Genomic DNA, 19,474 nt, shown 5'->3' with positions numbered 1-19,474 from the left:
TAAAAACTAACAAAAACAGAAACTGTGAGCGGATTCTATGGAATTTACTGCCTTAGCAAATGAAAAAAAAAATTACAGTTTCCCTGCCCCACGTTACGAACGATTAATCACGTGTGAAATCATGCGAAACTTCTCGGCTGCTGTTAAACCCTAGTTTCCATATGCGCGTAACTCCGTCGCAAACAATCATAAGCACCTTCTGATAACTTGATCGCAAACAGTTTGCGTAAATGGAAACACCTTTTACGTTCATCTCAGACCAATTGTCGATGATCGCAAACAAGACGCAAGAGATAGAAAATTCTCTATCGTTACGTGTTGTTCGCGACGAGTAGCAACGCAAAAGCGAGGAAACAACGATATGGAAACACAATCGTAAACTGTTTCTGATTGTTTGCGATCAATCGACGATAACGTTTATGCACGTGATATGTTTTGACGAATAGTAATGAAAATGGCGTCCGAGTACGATTGTGGCAACGAGGATGCTCCTCAAAACAGTGTGAATTTAATGAATATCATATTAAGGAAATACCGCACGCCAAATGTACCTGTAGTAAAGTTCTCGATCACGAAGAGCCAGTTCATGCACTATAATTTGATACTGGGTATGCTCCAGCCATTGCTGCTCCTTGAAAATTTATCGGACCCGAAATCGGTGAAGTCTCTTGACAATTCCTCTCTGCCTTCTTCCTCGCAACAACTCCGTTGTTACGTGTAGATATGGAAACAGATCACGTACTTGTTTAGAAGTTGAATCCACAATTTATTTCAAATTAAAAAAAAAAGAAAGAGATAATATGCAGCGACTTATCTTGTTTACTAGGAATGGTGAATCTCACATTAAAAGAGGGAAAAGTTGCTTGCGAGCACGGTGATTGATTCCGGAAAACCATTCAAGCAAAAAACGCAAGTATTGCTGTTGAAACTATTAAAAAGAAATGTTATATGAGCCAATTCTGTCCTTCCGAATTTCCTTTTTATCCAACGTAAGATATTATTTTCCCGCATTCCGTTGCTTTTGTGCTTCATCGGTAGAATGGCGCTTTCACATTGAAATTTCAATCGCAAATAGCTCAATTTAAAATCAAAGGAACAGCCTTTCCACAGATCTCCAAACGAGCATTTTAGTTTTATGTGCGGCTTATTTCTTAATTTACTTTATTCCACGTTTTCCATACTCCAGTACATTTGTGAGTTGCGAAGATATGGCAATGGTTCCGTGAAAATTGGCCTCAAGGCCGCGAAAACTTTGCCTTTGTGAGAAAAATACGGAAAACCGTACACTCCAGCTTATTTGCGCCGCTGTAGCGAGGATCGATACGAGAATATGGAAATATTTACTAAAAGCGCGGGTTGTGTTTGCAAATGTGAAATTTTTTCGAGATAGTTTTCAGCTAGTGAGCTGAAAAGTTAGTCTCGAGCCCTGTGTGACGTAACTGCTTTTGCTATTTTTGGCCAATCACGTTGCATGAGAGAACAGAGAGTCGGGTGATCTCCGCGCAATATACCTTTTTCGCTTGTACATTTTGTTTTCCCAATACAGATCATGTGATAATACTCAGGAGGTTTGGTCCTTTCTTTTGTTCATTAAAAACAGTGCATGCAGACATATTCATGCTTGCATGCGCTCTTTTTAATGGGCAAAACAAAGGACCAATCTTATTCGTGTCATCGTTGTCACTAGCGAACCTTTGAAACGAAGAACTATATAAGTGAAACGCCAAAGAATTAACATTCCCTGCGGTGGCGAATGTTGCATTCTTTGACGGACAAAATGCTTGGTTGCAAAGAAGAAGATAAATGTGTTTGGTAAGAGTGTTTGGACATGTCTTCTTCGATACTTCGAGTCGATTTATGTCGGCTAACTGCCGCACGAAATGCTATTATCGATCCCTACGATACGAGAAAGCCGTATGTAAAATGACGAGCTTGAGGACTAACTTAAAAGACACTTTCACGATGACATTACTCTTCGAGTTAAGACGTCTGAGGCAGGCCCCGTCCTATCACGTGCGAGTGCGGACTTAACGCAAATCTCATTGTAGCATGTGAACAATTTAGTGTGCGATAGTTACACTTTAAGCTGCAGAAAAAGCACAGAATACGCATTGAAATTCCGAAAGCCAACCCCTCATACTTGGCTATCTGACGGAAAACAACAGCGCTATTCCATCAAAAACGCAATCAGTCCACTAATGCTGTAAAGAGAACATTTTAGCCGCGAGAAGAAACACAGCATCAAGCTGTGTACAAAAGGATAGAATGCTACATGCTCATTTCTCGCGAGTGACAAACCAACCAATAGGCCATTTCCGAGTTCATGTCTACCTCTTCTTCAAAGCGAGTCTACGTGCTAAGTTTTTGTTGTGAAAATTAGTTTTCATTCATAAATAAAAAGTAGAACTAACTACCATCACAAAAACTTCGGACTTAGACTCGCTTTGAAGGCCTGTAACCTCCATTGTTATCGCGTGTTCCGTGCGTGTTAGTTCTGGAGATTTATGAGCCTAATTCTAATTGGCTAAGAATTTTACGTCACAGAAATCGTTTTTTAGCTCGGTTTCGCAGACGCTATTTTTCAGGGGAGAGAAACCACCGCCGGAAATACGTCTGCGTTCCCAGGCTAGTTATCGTATGACTCTTTAACACATCTCACCAGGCTAATATTCTCCCGGTATTGTTAAGAAAAAGTATTAAATATAAATACCATCGTAGAAACATGTAAGAGCAGGTCTCTAAGAAAGTCAAGCAAAGTTGGAAATGGAAATCTTAAACTCCCCCTTCATCTTTTGCGTGGAGATATGTTGCCTGGGAGCCACAAGCCCATGTTTTGATCCTCAAAATGGGTAACATGTGTGTGTCTACCTCTCGCATGCATGTGAGTCAGTTGCAATGACATTCCACCAGAGAGGAGACCTATGCCTCTAATTACTAAAGGATGTTTCAAAACTGCTTTGACTTTTTTGAACAAGGAAAAATGTTGGCTTTACTATGTTAGGTGTCGGTCATTTCGGAAATGACAAAAACGAGCGCATCTTTTTTGGCATTTTCTCCCAAAGTATTCTTTTCTTCCGTAACTGAATTTGCTACAGAGATTATGCGGTTATTATGGTTCTTAAATATTCGAAAATTAACTTGGGGAAAGTCATATTTTAACAACACGTGATAAACGAATTTGATGGAAATTGTAAGAAAATTAAAATTAAGTTATTTTTACATTTAAATTTTTCGCTCTCAAAATGTTCTAAAGCAAGCGGTCAAACTCTCAAAGTATTTATTATTATCTTGTCTGTAAGCTGAATATGACTGTTGAGGTTTTAAATTGGTGACTACGATGAAAAAGAAATTAACGTTACACATATTGCGTAATTCCTTGCAATTTTTAACACTTAAGCTGTGGCATCTTCGCTCCCTTTTTCGTGACCAAATCGATGGATTTCCCTTGAAGTCAGGTCAAATTAACATTCTCTTCCATCCACCGTCACCTCAAGAAAAGTAAAACCATAGGTAATGATGAATTTGTCCGCATCCAGTTGACTTAACAGAACACTATTGACAAGAATAAAAGCTTGAGACAATCTCTTCCGAAATGAAGTTCATCCAGCGAGCTACATGAATGTACTACGTTCACCATGCCAAGTAAACGTATGCCTATGACCATCCCGAATAAAGTATTCGGCTAAAATCGAGGGGAGATTTGTAATACGTCGATGAAAAGACGAGAAAATTCTTCGCGAGACGGAAATGAGTGGGGACAGAGTGCTGACCGGAACCCACCAACGCCGATACAAAATTAAAGAAGTAGAGCTAAAAATAAAAAATGAAAAGAAAATATGAAATGGATATGATGAAATCACTATCGGGATAAAAATGTAACGACATTAGTTTTGTTTTGTCTTTTCGCTACATTGATTGTGATTGTGCAATCTTGGACAAAATTGTTGAGAAAACTATGCTTTTGGACTAGACTCTGATCACAAGTATGAAAAAGAAGCTCTCGTTTTGCCCCCACCCCCCCTGATCAATGTTGCTAGACGAAACAAAGCATGTCGAAGCTGGGCTTATCAACATTGGTTGTAGGGGGAAGGGGGATAGCTAATAATGTGCGATATTGAGAACGTAGTGCGCAAAATAACCCCTGTTTTTAATATTCTCAACCCTTTTTGTTCAAGATTGAGCTAAAAATAAAAAATGAAAAGAAAATATGAAATGGAAGTGATGAAATCACTGTCGGGATAAAAATGTAACGACATTAGTTTTGTTATACATTGTCTTTTCGCTACATTGATTGTGATTGTGGCTTTATTAAATAATGCCTTTATATTGCTATTAAATCGTTTGAAATAGAATAGCAGACAAGAATGCACAAAATGTACAGATTATTATTCCTAACCCTTTTTGCCCAAAGGGGAGGATTATGTTTCCAAATGTGCTGTCGGAAGTAGAGTAGGAATGTCAAAGTTAAAAAATCTGATTTGCACAACATGCTCATCATAGCGCAGCTCGGTTGAGACGACATTTTCTGGGAAAAAAACCGTTTTCACAAAAAAGTTGCGTTTTCAGACTGAAACGAACGTTTTGCACAAATCTCTACTGTTACTTAGCTTTTAACCAAATAATAATCTTAAAATGATTATCCATTTACGGTTTTTGCTTAAAATGGAAAGTGGTTGCCTTCCAAACTTGAAAGGGGAGGTTCGGGAATGCAGGGGAAGCGTTGTAAAACCAAGTGAATGTGACAGGGGGTGCTTTCCATAATGCCTGACAATCAGGTCCGAGACCAGTGGAACTAACCAAGGACAAATGAAACATTTTTCATCAAAAGTCAATTTCCGACCGGACCGAAGCGTTCCATTTACGTTAGTTTCGACCAAAATGTCGGTTGCATAACAGTGAAATGCGACTGGAAACGAGAATTTTTGTAAATGGGACGCACGTTTCGGTCAGACCGGATCGACCGGTACAAGAGGACCACCTCCAGAAGTGGTCCCAAATATTCCGGTCGGAGCGAACCGAAACGGACCTTTCAATTTGACTTCAGTCCGAAATTTCCGGAAATTTTGGCTCAATGGAAAGCACCCAGGGATATCACAAATCACTTGCAAACTGATGGACTATGCAAGAACCGGGCAAAAGACCTTATTCACGATGGCCGCCATGTTGGATTTGCTATTATCATGCAAATTAGCTACACACTTCTGAGGGGGCAAACAACACAAGTTCGAGAGGTTATAACGAACATTTTAGCCACACAGATGATTTATTTCATGTTCATTGAAGGTTTATCACCTAAGCAGTAAAATAGAATGATTACACAAGTTACTTCGATGTTTTTTTTAGTGAAAAAATAAGCAGTTAACGAAGTAGAACGTCAAACTGTCAAAAGCAATCAAAAGATATAAAATTATTATAAAAGGTACTTAATTCTTAATACTAAAATGGACTTTTAGCAATGTTATTTCAATATTTCGACGAGCCGATTTTCCGCAATTTACCTTTTTTCCAATGTTTGTCCCCCAGCATAACACATGGCTAATTTGCATGACAATTTGAAAACCAACATGGCGGCTGTCGTAAATAAGGCCTATTTGCGTGCCAAGTGTCAAATTCTCTTGTGAATAACAATTGCGCTGTTGTTGTTGCGGTAAGGAACACTAATTATTTCATAAGCTATTGTTTATTTTACTAGCCATAGGCCTACTGGTATGAAAAGTTAAGGTCGAGCCCTGACACCCATGACCTCAGAGATACTAGAACTATACTCCTCCAATATTGTATTCGAAGGAGCCATATCTCTCAAGAGCAAAACAAACCAAAGACGAAAAGAAGTAATAATACTTGTAACTGCATTTGGGGCAAATGATACTTTGAACAACTTTGATATTAAGGTCCACAGGAAAGCAACACCTCTCTTCGTGCTGCCTGTTTCCTAAGACGAATCGAATAAGGAAGGATGGCCAAAAGTGCCAGTCACAGGACCCCAAGCTGGGTGGAGAGTTTCACGCACTCCACTTGGTGTTGTTTCACTTTCGCGTTCCCAAGACCCACATAGCCGTGATCATCAAGCAATCCCATGTAATGCGCTATTCAAACTAACGGGTCATTTCACACAAGTACAGTAGTCAATTTTGATTGAATACAGGCTGATTGCAGTTCAGCAGGTTGTTGTATCGCGACTGTTAGGATGTTACGGGCACCGTAACCGGGTCGCTGTCTGAGATTTCATGGCTGGTGTCAGAGGACTGTCCGTGTTCAAGCTGGGGTTTCTTACATCTAGTTTCATTTACAATGCTCCTGCTGCACAATTAAAATGCCTGATGACTAACATACCATTGGCTTGAGCTTCCTGTGCAATGAAGATGTTGCTTTCAGTGCAGCGTAGGATAAAAAGACCGTTTTTAAAACTCTCCTAGGATCAAATTAACAACGAAACTAATCACGAGCAGAGTCAGGGAACATGTAACAAAAGGAGTCGTTTAAAAAACCTAGAGAATCTGCAGCTAATATCTGTATGATGTTTATGGATAAATTAAAGAATGATCTTTGAGGTTGCGTATTGAGCAACTGCCCTGTGAGAACCCTGCAAAAAAAATTAGGGCACTCAGTGGGATTCACCGTCACCCATGACCTCAGAGATACTAGAGCTATACTTCCTCCAATATTGAATTTAAAGGAGCCATATCTCTTCAGAGCAGGACAAACGAATGTTGAAATGAAGTTGATAATGCAGGCAGAAATTAAGACGTCAGCCAAACTCCTTGATTGAAAAACAACACGCTCTTTGACTTTATGGGAGTCAAACCAAAGCACATTGGTAGCAGGAAAGAGTTTCACAAACTAAGCCGTTCCTGCAAATGGTTTTGAAAGATGGGTTCGGATTTAAAACGAACAAAATTTCAGCATTTTACTCAAACAGATTCAAACAGACTCATCCCATACAATGCTCCCGTACAATTATTACAATGCCTGATGAGATGTTTATGGATCAGTTACATGTTGAGAAACTGCCATGTGAGAAGCCTGAAAACAAATTTAGGCCACTCAGTGGGATTCACACCCATGACCTCTCAGATACTAGTTAAGAACCATACAACTCCAATATTGACATTGAAGGAGCCGTATCCCTTAAGAGCAGGACAAACCAATGTGGAAATGATAAACTTGGAAATGCGGGCAGAAATTAGAATGTCAGCCAAACTCCTTGATTGAAAAACAACACACTCTTTGACTCTATGGGAATCAAACCCAAGCAAATTGGTAGCAGGCAAGAATTTTACAAAATGCACCGTTCCTGCAAATTTTCTGGAAAAGATGGGTTTGGTTTTAAAAGCAACAAACTTTGACTGTGCATCAATTGCCACTTTGCAGTGATATTATAAGCGACCGCTAATAGCGACACAGCGTAAATGAGCATGGACTTTGATAATGATCAGCTTGGTGATACATGTTACTGGATCTCTTGTTGAAACCACCCATCAAAAATTGCCAATACGGTACATAATCTGATCATTATCGAGCGGTACTAAACACTGCAGGCATCACTATCGGCCAAAACGTTTGTATGGACAACATGCGAAGCGTGTGTACATCAACAAAAGAATCACATCAGGATAACATTAGTGAGGTGTGTGCACATCAGTAACAGAATGAATTATGAAAAAGAAATACTCTCTGAGTCAGTGTACCCTTTAGTTTGGAATTACCAGAGAGATATGCAGAACTGCCTATCAAATCAAATTTAATTAACAGTTAGCATTATGTGACACCTTCAGTCAGCGTTTAGTTATATGACATAAAACAGCGTGAAAAAACTGCTTAAGTTAGGAAAAAAATTTGAGTCATGTTCCTGTGGCTTGTTGTGGGAGATGCCAGAGACCCCTGACTCACAACCATTGAAATTAAAGTTGGATATTAAGGTCAGTGTGAAAGCAAAACCTCTCTTCATACCACCAGTTTCATAAAACAAATATCAAGTAAGGATAGATGGCCAAATGATGCCAGTCACGTGACCCCAAGCTGGGTGGAGAGTTTAGCGCGCTCCACTTAGTGCTTGTGTCACTTTTGTGCTTCCCGAAGCCCACATAGCCGTGATCAACCAATCCCAGGTCATACTCCATACAATCACACAATTAAAGTAGTCAACTTTGTTGAATACAGGCCGAATTCAGTTCAGCAGCTCTCTGTATTGTGACTGTTAGGATGTTTACAGGAACCATAACCGGGTCACTGTCTGAGATTTCATGGCTGGTGCTAGAGGATGGTCTGTGTTCCAGCTGGGATCACTCAGATTTAGCCTCAGTTACAATACCACTAAGTCAAAACGCCTCATAACATACCAAGGGCTTAAGATTCCCGAGTGATGGAGGTGTTCCTTTCTAATATAGTTTAGAGAAAACGTCTGTTTAATAACCAAACATCTTCCCGATAAGAAAACAACTTCAAAGTCTTTCAATGAAGCGAGTAAGTGAATGTGTAAGAAAAAGGATAAAATTAGAAAATCTGATGCTAAAATCAGTTTGATGATGGTCAAAGTTAAGGAATGATCGTCAAAGTTACATGTTGAGCAACTGCCAAGTAAGAAGCCTGAAAAAAAAAATCAGGCCCCAAGTTGGATTCCCAACCATAATCTCGGAGATGCTACAGCTACAGCTACAGCTACAGATACAAAATGTATTTATTTTTTTAAAGGTTATTTTGCAGTATTAGATAGGTTTTACATTTAGGAAATTTTTAATGAATGAATTGTAATATAGGTTTTTAAAATATGCAGTGCAATCCCAGTCACTATCAAAAAGCAAGTAAATTTTGTAATATTTTTATATATTTCAATTATTTATATACCACATTGTAATAATTCATGTCTTAGGTGCCAATATGTGTATTCAATAAGCATTTATTATTATTATTATTATTATTATTATTATTATTATTATTATTATTATTATTATTATTATTATTATTATTATTATTATCTGATCATCACAGATTGGACAAAATGTACTGCAAGCATTGCGAATAACAGCAAAGTTTGCCCGGATAACACATGAAGGGTGTGTATATGCACATCAATAGATGAATAGACTCACAATGATAGTAGTTAAAGTTGGATATTACCGTCAGTGCCAAAGCAAGACTTCTCTTCATACAACCTATTTCATAAAGAAAATATTGAATAAGGATAGATGGGCAAACAATGCAAGCCACGTGACCCCAAGCTGGGTGGAGAATCTAGTGCCCTCCACTTGGTGCTTCTGTCACTTTCGCGCTTTCCGATGCCCACATAGCCGTGATCACAGACCAATCCCAGGTCATGCTCCATAAATCTAACAGCTCATTACACACAATTGCAGTAGTCATCTTTGTTGAATACAGGCTGAATACAGTTCAGCAGCTCTCTGTATGGTGACTGTTAGGATGTTACAGGAACCATAACCAGGTCGCTGTCTGACATTTCCTGTCTCGTGTCGGAACACGGTCACTCAAACCAAAACGCCTGATAACATACCAAGGGCTTAAGATTCCAGAGTGATGGAGGTGTTGCTTTCTAGTATAATGTAGAGGAATTGTCTCTTTAATAAATAAAGATCTTCCTCACACAGAAACAACTTCAAATGTTTCAGAAAGTGTCAGTAAATGAATGTTTAAGAAAAAGTATAAAACTAGACAATCTGATACTACAGTCAGTTTGATGACTATGGTGAAAATTAAGGAATGATGGTCTAAGTTATATTGTTGAGCAATTGCCAATTAAAGAAGCCTGAAAAAAAAACATTTCAGGCCCCCAATTGGATTCCCACCCATGATCTCAGAGATGCTCAGCTAGCTGTTACACTCCTCCAATATTGAGATTGAAGGAGCCATATCTAGCAAGAGCAAGACAAACCAATGTGGAAATAAAAATCCTAAAACAGGGAGAAACTATCACATTAGCCAAACTCTTAATTAAAAAAAAAATAGCCTTGCAGTCAATATGTGTTTTTTCTTTTTTTCACAAAATTTAAAACCCTCACAAATTCTTGGTATCAGTAAGTAAACAAAGTCAAAATTTGTCTGTACATGTCCTAGTATTACAAATGACATACTTAATTATTAACCTAACTTCTTTTTTCCAGCTTGAAGAATGCCTTGCATTAAAACTTTCTTAAGTCTGAGAAGGTAAGCTGGATGGCATGGAGCAATAATGAAATTGCGTACACGACCCAATGAACCCATACGTGTAACACTACATACAAACATATTAACTTACTGCAAGTACAGTGTAGATGAATTTAAATGAAACTGTAATAAGAGATGTAAACAAGTACATGTGCTTTCTAATGGTCTTAAAATAAATGGAACCAGTGCTTTGATAAATAGCCTGGTCTTAACTGCAGTGCTCATTGAAAGATCCCTCCCTGTAAAACACATAATTACCTAATATACTGATCATTACAGATTTTAACAACAAAAGGTATGGTGCATGTGTGTGTTGTTTTTGTTTTTGTGCATTTACAGGGTTTGGTTTTTAAATCAATGGAAGCGATGCTTTTTGCCAGCTTGCTGTGATATTTGAAGGGCGGCCTCATGTAAGATACAGTGGGCATAAACTTTGATAGTCAGCCTGGCCTTAATTGTGTCGCTCATTGAAACCTCCCTCCCTGTAACACACATAATCACATAATATACTGCAGCTCATAATAATTTGTGCTGAAAGCATGCGAATGAGCCTCTGGCTGCCGCTGTACAGGCTATGTTTGATGTCTGAGCACAGCACCACAGGTAGATGTTAATTAGCTGTGAGTGGGAAAGCAACACCTCTCTTCATATCCGGTTTCATAAAAAAAAATAATATACTTACAGTCAGGATAGATGGCCAAATGATGCCAGCCACGTGACCCCAAGCTGGGTGGAGAGTCTAGTGCACTCCACTTGGTGCTTGTGTCACTTTCGTGCTTCCCAAGGCCCACATAGCCGTGGTCATCAACCAATCCCAGGTCATGCTCCATATAATCTAACAAGTCATTGCACACAATTGCAGTGGTCAACTTTGTTGAATACAGGCTGAATATAGTTCAGCAGCTCTCTGTATTGTGACTGTTAGGATGTTACTGTAACAGGAACCATAACCGGGTCGCTGTCTGAGATTTCATGGCTGGTGTCAGAGGACGGTCTGTGTTCAAGCTGGGGTCACTCAGATTTAGCTTCAGTTACAATGCCACCAAACCAAAACGCCTGATAACATACCAAGGGATTAAGAGTCCCGAGTGATGGAGGTGTTGCTTTCTAGTACAGTGTAGAGGAATAATTATTGTCTCTTTAATAACTTAAGATCTTCCTGACACAGAAACAACTTCAAATTCAAGTTCAAGAAGTGAGTAAGTGAATGTGTAAGAAAATTAGGATAAACTAGACAATCTGATACTAAAATCAGTTTGATGACTATGGTAAAAATTAAGGAGTGATGGTCTAAGTTATATTGTTGAGCAATTGCCAATTAAAGAAGGCTGAAAAAAAAAAAAAAACATTTCAGGCCCCCAGATGGATTCCCACCCATGATCTCAGAGATGCTCAGCTAGCTGTTACACTCCTCCAATATTGAGATTCAAGGAGCCATATCTAGCAAGAGCTGCAGGACAAATTAATGTGGAAATAAAATACTAACACAGGGAGAAACTATCACATTAGCCAAACTCTTAATTGAAAAAGCTTAACTTGCAGCCAATATGTGTTTTTTGTTTTTTCACAAAATTTAAAACCCTCACAAATTCTTGGTATCAGTAAGTAAACAAAGTCAAAATTTGTCCGTACATGTCCTAGTATTACAAATGACATACTTAATTATTAACCTAACTTCTTTTTTTCAGCTTGAAGAATGCCTTGCATTAAAACTTTCTTCAGTCTGAGAAGGTAAGCTGGATGGCATGGAGCAATAATGAAATTGTGTAAATGACCCAATGAACCGATACGTGTAACACTACAAACATATTAACTTACTGCAAGTACAGTGTAGATGAATTTAAATGAATTTGTAATAAGAGATGTAAACAAGTACATGTGCTTTCTAATGATCTTAAAATAAATGGAACCGGTGCTTTGATAAATAGCCTGGTCTTAACTGCAGCGCTCATTGAAAGCTCCCTCCCTGTAAAACACATAATCACATAATATACTGATCCTTACAGATTTTAACAACAAAAGGTAGAGTGCATGTGTGTGTTGTTTTTGTTTTTGTGCATTCACAGGGTTTGGTTTTTAAATCAATGGAAGCGATGCTTTTTGCCAGCTTGCTGTGATATTTGAAGGGCGGCCTCATGTAAGATACAGTGGGCATAAACTTTGATAATCAGCCTGGCCTTAATTGTGTCGCTCATTGAAACCTCCCTCCCTGTAACACACATAATCACATAATATACTGCAGCTCATAATAATTTGTGCTGAAAGCATGCGAATGAGCCTCTGGCTGCCGCTGTACAGGCTATGTTTGATGTCTGAGCACAGCACCACAGGTAGATGTTAATTAGCTGTGAGTGGGAAAGCAACACCTCTCTTCATATCCGGTTTCATAAAAAAAAATAATATACTTACAGTAAGGATAGATGGCCAAATGATGCCAGCCACGTGACCCCAAGCTGGGTGGAGAGTCTAGTGCACTCCACTTGGTGCTTGTGTCACTTTCGTGCTTCCCGAGGCCCACATAGCCGTGGTCATCAACCAATCCCAGGTCATGCTCCATATAATCTAACAAGTCATTGCACACAATTGCAGTGGTCAACTTTGTTGAATACAGGCTGAATATAGTTCAGCAGCTCTCTGTATTGTGACTGTTAGGATGTTACTGTAACAGGAACCATAACCGGGTCGCTGTCTGAGATTTCATGGCTGGTGTCAGAGGACGGTCTGTGTTCAAGCTGGGGTCACTAAGATTTAGCTTCAGTTACAATGCCACCAAACCAAAACGCCTGATAACATACCAAGGGATTAAGAGTCCCGAGTGATGGAGGTGTTGCTTTCTAGTACAGTGTAGAGGAATAATTATTGTCTCTTTAATAACTTAAGATCTTCCTGACACAGAAACAACTTCAAATTCAAGTTCAAGAAGTGAGTAAGTGAATGTGTAAGAAAATTAGGATAAACTAGACAATCTGATACTAAAATCAGTTTGATGACTATGGTAAAAATTAAGGAGTGATGGTCTAAGTTATATTGTTGAGCAATTGCCAATTAAAGAAGGCTAAAAAAAAAAAAAAAAACATTTCAGGCCCCCAGATGGATTCCCACCCATGATCTCAGAGCTGCTCAGCTAGCTGTTACACTCCTCCAATATTGAGATTCAAGGAGCCATATCTAGCAAGAGCTGCAGGACAAATTAATGTGGAAATAAAAATCCTAACACAGGGAGAAACTATCACATTAGCCAAACTCTTAATTAAAAAAGCTTAACTTGCAGCCAATATGTGTTTTTTGTTTTTTCACAAAATTTAAAACCCTCACAAATTCTTGGTATCAGTAAGTAAACAAAGTCAAAATTTGTCCGTACATGTCCTAGTATTACAAATGACATACTTAATTATTAACCTAATTTCCTTTTTTCAGCTTGAAGAATGCCTTGCATTAAAACTTTCTTCAGTCTGAGAAGGTAAGCTGGATGGCATGGAGCAATAATGAAATTGTGTAAATGACCCAATGAACCGATACGTGTAACACTACAAACATATTAACTTACTGCAAGTACAGTGTAGATGAATTTAAATGAATTTGTAATAAGAGATGTAAACAAGTACATGTGCTTTCTAATGATCTTAAAATAAATGGAACCGGTGCTTTGATAAATAGCCTGGTCTTAACTGCAGCGCTCATTGAAAGCTCCCTCCCTGTAAAACACATAATCACATAATATACTGATCATTACAGATTTTAACAACAAAAGGTAGAGTGCATGTGTGTGTTGTTTTTGTTTTTGTGCATTCACAGGGTTTGGTTTTTAAATCAATGGAAGCGATGCTTTTTGCCAGCTTGCTGTGATATTTGAAGGGCGGCCTCATGTAAGATACATTGGGCATAAACTTTGATAATCAGCCTGGCTTTAATTGTCTCGCTCATTGAAACCTCCCTCCCTGTAACACACATAATCACATAATATACTGCAGCTCATAATAATTTGTGCTGAAAGCATGCGAATGAGCCTCTGGCTGCCGCTGTACAGGCTATGTTTAATGTCTGAGCACAGCACCACAGGTAGATGTTAATTAGCTGTGAGTGGGAAAGCAACACCTCTCTTCATATCCTGTTTCATAAAAAAAAATAATATACTTACAGTAAGGATAGATGGCCAAATGATGCCAGCCACGTGACCCCAAGCTGGGTGGAGAGTCTAGTGCACTCCACTTGGTGCTTGTGTCACTTTCGTGCTTCCCGAGGCCCACATAGCCGTGGTCATCAACCAATCCCAGGTCATGCTCCATATAATCTAACAAGTCATTGCACACAATTGCAGTGGTCAACTTTGTTGAATACAGGCTGAATATAGTTCAGCAGCTCTCTGTATTGTGACTGTTAGGATGTTACTGTAACAGGAACCATAACTGGGTCGCTGTCTGAGATTTCATGGCTGGTGTCAGAGGACGGTCTGTGTTCAAGCTGGGGTCACTCAGATTTAGCTTCAGTTACAATGCCACCAAACCAAAACGCCTGATAACATACCAAGGGATTAAGAGTCCCGAGTGATGGAGGTGTTGCTTTCTAGTACAGTGTAGAGGAATAATTATTGTCTCTTTAATAACTTAAGATCTTCCTGACACAGAAACAACTTCAAATTCAAGTTCAAGAAGTGAGTAAGTGAATGTGTAAGAAAATTAGGATAAACTAGACAATCTGATACTAAAATCAGTTTGATGACTGTGGTAAAAATTAAGGAGTGATGGTCTAAGTTATATTGTTGAGCAATTGCCAATTAAAGAAGGCTGAAAAAAAAAAAAAAAAACATTTCAGGCCCCCAGATGGATTCCCACCCATGATCTCAGAGATGCTCAGCTAGCTGTTACACTCCTCCAATATTGAGATTCAAGGAGCCATATCTAGCAAGAGCTGCAGGACAAATTAATGTGGAAATAAAAATCCTAACACAGGGAGAAACTATCACATTAGCCAAACTCTTAATTAAAAAAGCTTACCTTGCAGCCAATATGTGTTTTTTGTTTTTTCACAAAATTTAAAACCCTCAGAAATTCTTGATATCAGTAAGTAAACAAAGTCAAAATATGTCCGTACATGTCCTAGTATTACAAATGACATACTTAATTATTAACCTAATTTCTTTTTTTCAGCTTGAAGAATGCCTTGCATTAAGACTTTCTTAAGTCTGAGAAGGTAAGCTGGATGGCATGGAGCAATAATGAAATTGTGTAAATGACCCAATGAACCGATACGTGTAACACTACAAACATATTAACTTACTGCAAGTACAGTGTAGATGAATTTAAATGAAACTGCAATAAGAGATGTAAACAAGTACATGTGCTTTCTAATGGTCTTAAAATAAATGGAGCGGGTGCTTTGATAAATAGCCTGGTCTTAACTGCAGCACTCATTGAAAGCTCCCTCCCTGTAAAACACATAATCACATAATATACTGATCATTACAGATTTTAAAAACAAAAGGTAGAGTGCATGTGTATGTTGTTTTTGTTTTTGTGCATTCACAGGGTTTGGTTTTTAAATCAATGGAAGCGATGCTTTTTGCCAGCTTGCTGTGATATTTGAAGGGCGGCCTCATGTAAGATACAGTGGGCATAAACTTTGATAATCAGCCTGGTCTTAATTTTGTCGCTCATTGAAACCTCCCTCCCTGTAACACACATAATCACATAATATACTGCAGCTCATAATAATTTGTGCTGAAAGCATGCGAATGAGCCTCTGGCTGCCGCTGTACAGGCTATGTTTGATGTCTGAGCACAGCACCACAGGTAGATGTTAATTAGCTGTGAGTGGGAAAGCAACACCTCTCTTCATATCCTGTTTCATAAAAAAAAATAATATACTTACAGTAAGGATAGATGGCCAAATGATGCCAGCCACGTGACCCCAAGCTGGGTGGAGAGTCTAGTGCACTCCACTTGGTGCTTGTGTCACTTTCGTGCTTCCCGAGGCCCACATAGCCGTGGTCATCAACCAATCCCAGGTCATGCTCCATATAATCTAACAAGTCATTGCACACAATTGCAGTGGTCAACTTTGTTAAATACAGGCTGAATATAGTTCAGCAGCTCTCTGTATTGTGACTGTTAGGATGTTACTGTAACAGGAACCATAACCGGGTTGCTGTCTGAGATTTCATGGCTCGTGTCAGAGGACGGTCTGTGTTTAAGCTGGGGTCACTCAGATTTAGCTTCAGTTACAATGCCACCAAACCAAAACGCCTGATAACATACCAAGGGATTAAGAGTCTCGAGTGATGGAGGTGTTGCTTTCTAGTACAGTGTAGAGGAATATTATTGTCTCTTTCATAACTTAAGATCTTCCTGACACAGAAACAACTTCAAATTCAAGTTCAAGAAGTGAGTAAGTGAATGTGTAAGAAAATTAGGATAAACTAGACAATCTGATACTAAAATCAGTTTGATGACTATGGTAAAAATTAAGGAGTGATGGTCTAAGTTATATTGTTGAGCAATTGCCAATTAAAGAAGGCTGAAAAAAAAAAAAACATTTCAGGCCCCCAGATGGATTCCCACCCATGATCTCAGAGATGCTCAGGTAGCTGTTACACTCCTCCAATATTGAGATTCAAGGAGCCATATCTAGCAAGAGCTGCAGGACAAATTAATGTGGAAATAAAATATTAACACAGGGAGAAACTATCACATTAGCCAAACTCTTAATTGAAAAAGCTTAACTTGCAGCCAATATGTGTTTTTTGTTTTTTCACAAAATTTAAAACCCTCACAAATTCTTGGTATCAGTAAGTAAACAAAGTCAAAATTTGTCCGTACATGTCCTAGTATTACAAATGACATACTTAATTATTAACCTAATTTCTTTTTTTCAGCTTGAAGAATGCCTTGCATTAAAACTTTCTTCAGTCTGAGAAGGTAAGCTGGATGGCATGGAGCAATAATGAAATTGTGTAAATGACCCAATGAACCGATACGTGTAACACTACAAACATATTAACTTACTGCAAGTACAGTGTAGATGAATTTAAATGAATTTGTAATAAGAGATGTAAACAAGTACATGTGCTTTCTAATGATCTTAAAATAAATGGAACCGGTGCTTTGATAAATAGCCTGGTCTTAACTGCAGCGCTCATTGAAAGCTCCCTCCCTGTAAAACACATAATCACATAATATACTGATCCTTACAGATTTTAACAACAAAAGGTAGAGTGCATGTGTGTGTTGTTTTTGTTTTTGTGCATTCACAGGGTTTGGTTTTTAAATCAATGGAAGCGATGCTTTTTGCCAGCTTGCTGTGATATTTGAAGGGCGGCCTCATGTAAGATACAGTGGGCATAAACTTTGATAATCAGCCTGGCCTTAATTGTGTCGCTCATTGAAACCTCCCTCCCTGTAACACACATAATCACATAATATACTGCAGCTCATAATAATTTGTGCTGAAAGCATGCGAATGAGCCTCTGGCTGCCGCTGTACAGGCTATGTTTGATGTCTGAGCACAGCACCACAGGTAGATGTTAATTAGCTGTAAGTGGGAAAGCAACACCTCTCTTCATATCCGGTTTCATAAAAAAAAATAATATACTTACAGTAAGGATAGATGGCCAAATGATGCCAGCCACGTGACCCCAAGCTGGGTGGAGAGTCTAGTGCACTCCACTTGGTGCTTGTGTCACTTTCGTGCTTCCCGAGGCCCACATAGCCGTGGTCATCAACCAATCCCAGGTCATGCTCCATATAATCTAACAAGTCATTGCACACAATTGCAGTGGTCAACTTTGTTGAATACAGGCTGAATATAGTTCAGCAGCTCTCTGTATTGTGACTGTTAGGATGTTACTGTAACAGGAACCATAACCGGGTCGCTGTCTGAGATTTCATGGCTGGTGTCAGAGGACGGTCTGTGTTCAAGCTGGGGTCACTAAGATTTAGCTTCAGTTACAATGCCACCAAACCAAAACGCCTGATAACATACCAAGGGATTAAGAGTCCCGAGTGATGGAGGTGTTGCTTTCTAGTACAGTGTAGAGGAATAATTATTGTCTCTTTAATAACTTAAGATCTTCCTGACACAGAAACAACTTCAAATTCAAGTTCAAGAAGTGAGTAAGTGAATGTGTAAGAAAATTAGGATAAACTAGACAATCTGATACTAAAATCAGTTTGATGACTATGGTAAAAATTAAGGAGTGATGGTCTAAGTTATATTGTTGAGCAATTGCCAATTAAAGAAGGCTAAAAAAAAAAAAAAAACATTTCAGGCCCCCAGATGGATTCCCACCCATGATCTCAGAGCTGCTCAGCTAGCTGTTACACTCCTCCAATATTGAGATTCAAGGAGCCATATCTAGCAAGAGCTGCAGGACAAATTAATGTGGAAATAAAAATCCTAACACAGGGAGAAACTATCACATTAGCCAAACTCTTAATTAAAAAAGCTTAACTTGCAGCCAATATGTGTTTTTTGTTTTTTCACAAAATTTAAAACCCTCACAAATTCTTGGTATCAGTAAGTAAACAAAGTCAAAATTTGTCCGTACATGTCCTAGTATTACAAATGACATACTTAATTATTAACCTAATTTCTTTTTTCAGCTTGAAGAATGCCTTGCATTAAAACTTTCTTCAGTCTGAGAAGGTAAGCTGGATGGCATGGAGCAATAATGAAATTGTGTAAATGACCCAATGAACCGATACGTGTAACACTACAAACATATTAACTTACTGCAAGTACAGTGTAGATGAATTTAAATGAATTTGTAATAAGAGATGTAAACAAGTACATGTGCTTTCTAATGATCTTAAAATAAATGGAACCGGTGCTTTGATAAATAGCCTGGTCTTAACTGCAGCGCTCATTGAAAGCTCCCTCCCTGTAAAACACATAATCACATAATATACTGATCATTACAGATTTTAACAACAAAAGGTAGAGTGCATGTGTGTGTTGTTTTTGTTTTTGTGCATTCACAGGGTTTGGTTTTTAAATCAATGGAAGCGATGCTTTTTGCCAGCTTGCTGTGATATTTGAAGGGCGGCCTCATGTAAGATACAGTGGGCATAAACTTTGATAATCAGCCTGGCTTTAATTGTCTCGCTCATTGAAACCTCCCTCCCTGTAACACACATAATCACATAATATACTGCAGCTCATAATAATTTGTGCTGAAAGCATGCGAATGAGCCTCTGGCTGCCGCTGTACAGGCTATGTTTAATGTCTGAGCACAGCACCACAGGTAGATGTTAATTAGCTGTGAGTGGGAAAGCAACACCTCTCTTCATATCCGGTTTCATAAAAAAAAATAATATACT

The 19,474-nt window shown here is 38.6% G+C and overlaps 1 pseudogene; it reads right to left on the bottom strand.

Annotated features, from left to right (window-relative positions):
* Positions 1 to 19,474, bottom strand: part of LOC138002644 (uncharacterized) — a 188,063-nt pseudogene that overhangs the window by 26,851 nt on the left and 141,738 nt on the right.

This window comes from Montipora foliosa, chromosome 5 (assembly GCF_036669935.1).
Source record: "Montipora foliosa isolate CH-2021 chromosome 5, ASM3666993v2, whole genome shotgun sequence".
Lineage (NCBI taxonomy): Eukaryota > Metazoa > Cnidaria > Anthozoa > Scleractinia > Acroporidae > Montipora > Montipora foliosa.
The sequence above is the reverse complement of the archived record's forward strand: the minus strand, read 5'-3'. Positions and strand labels throughout refer to the sequence as shown.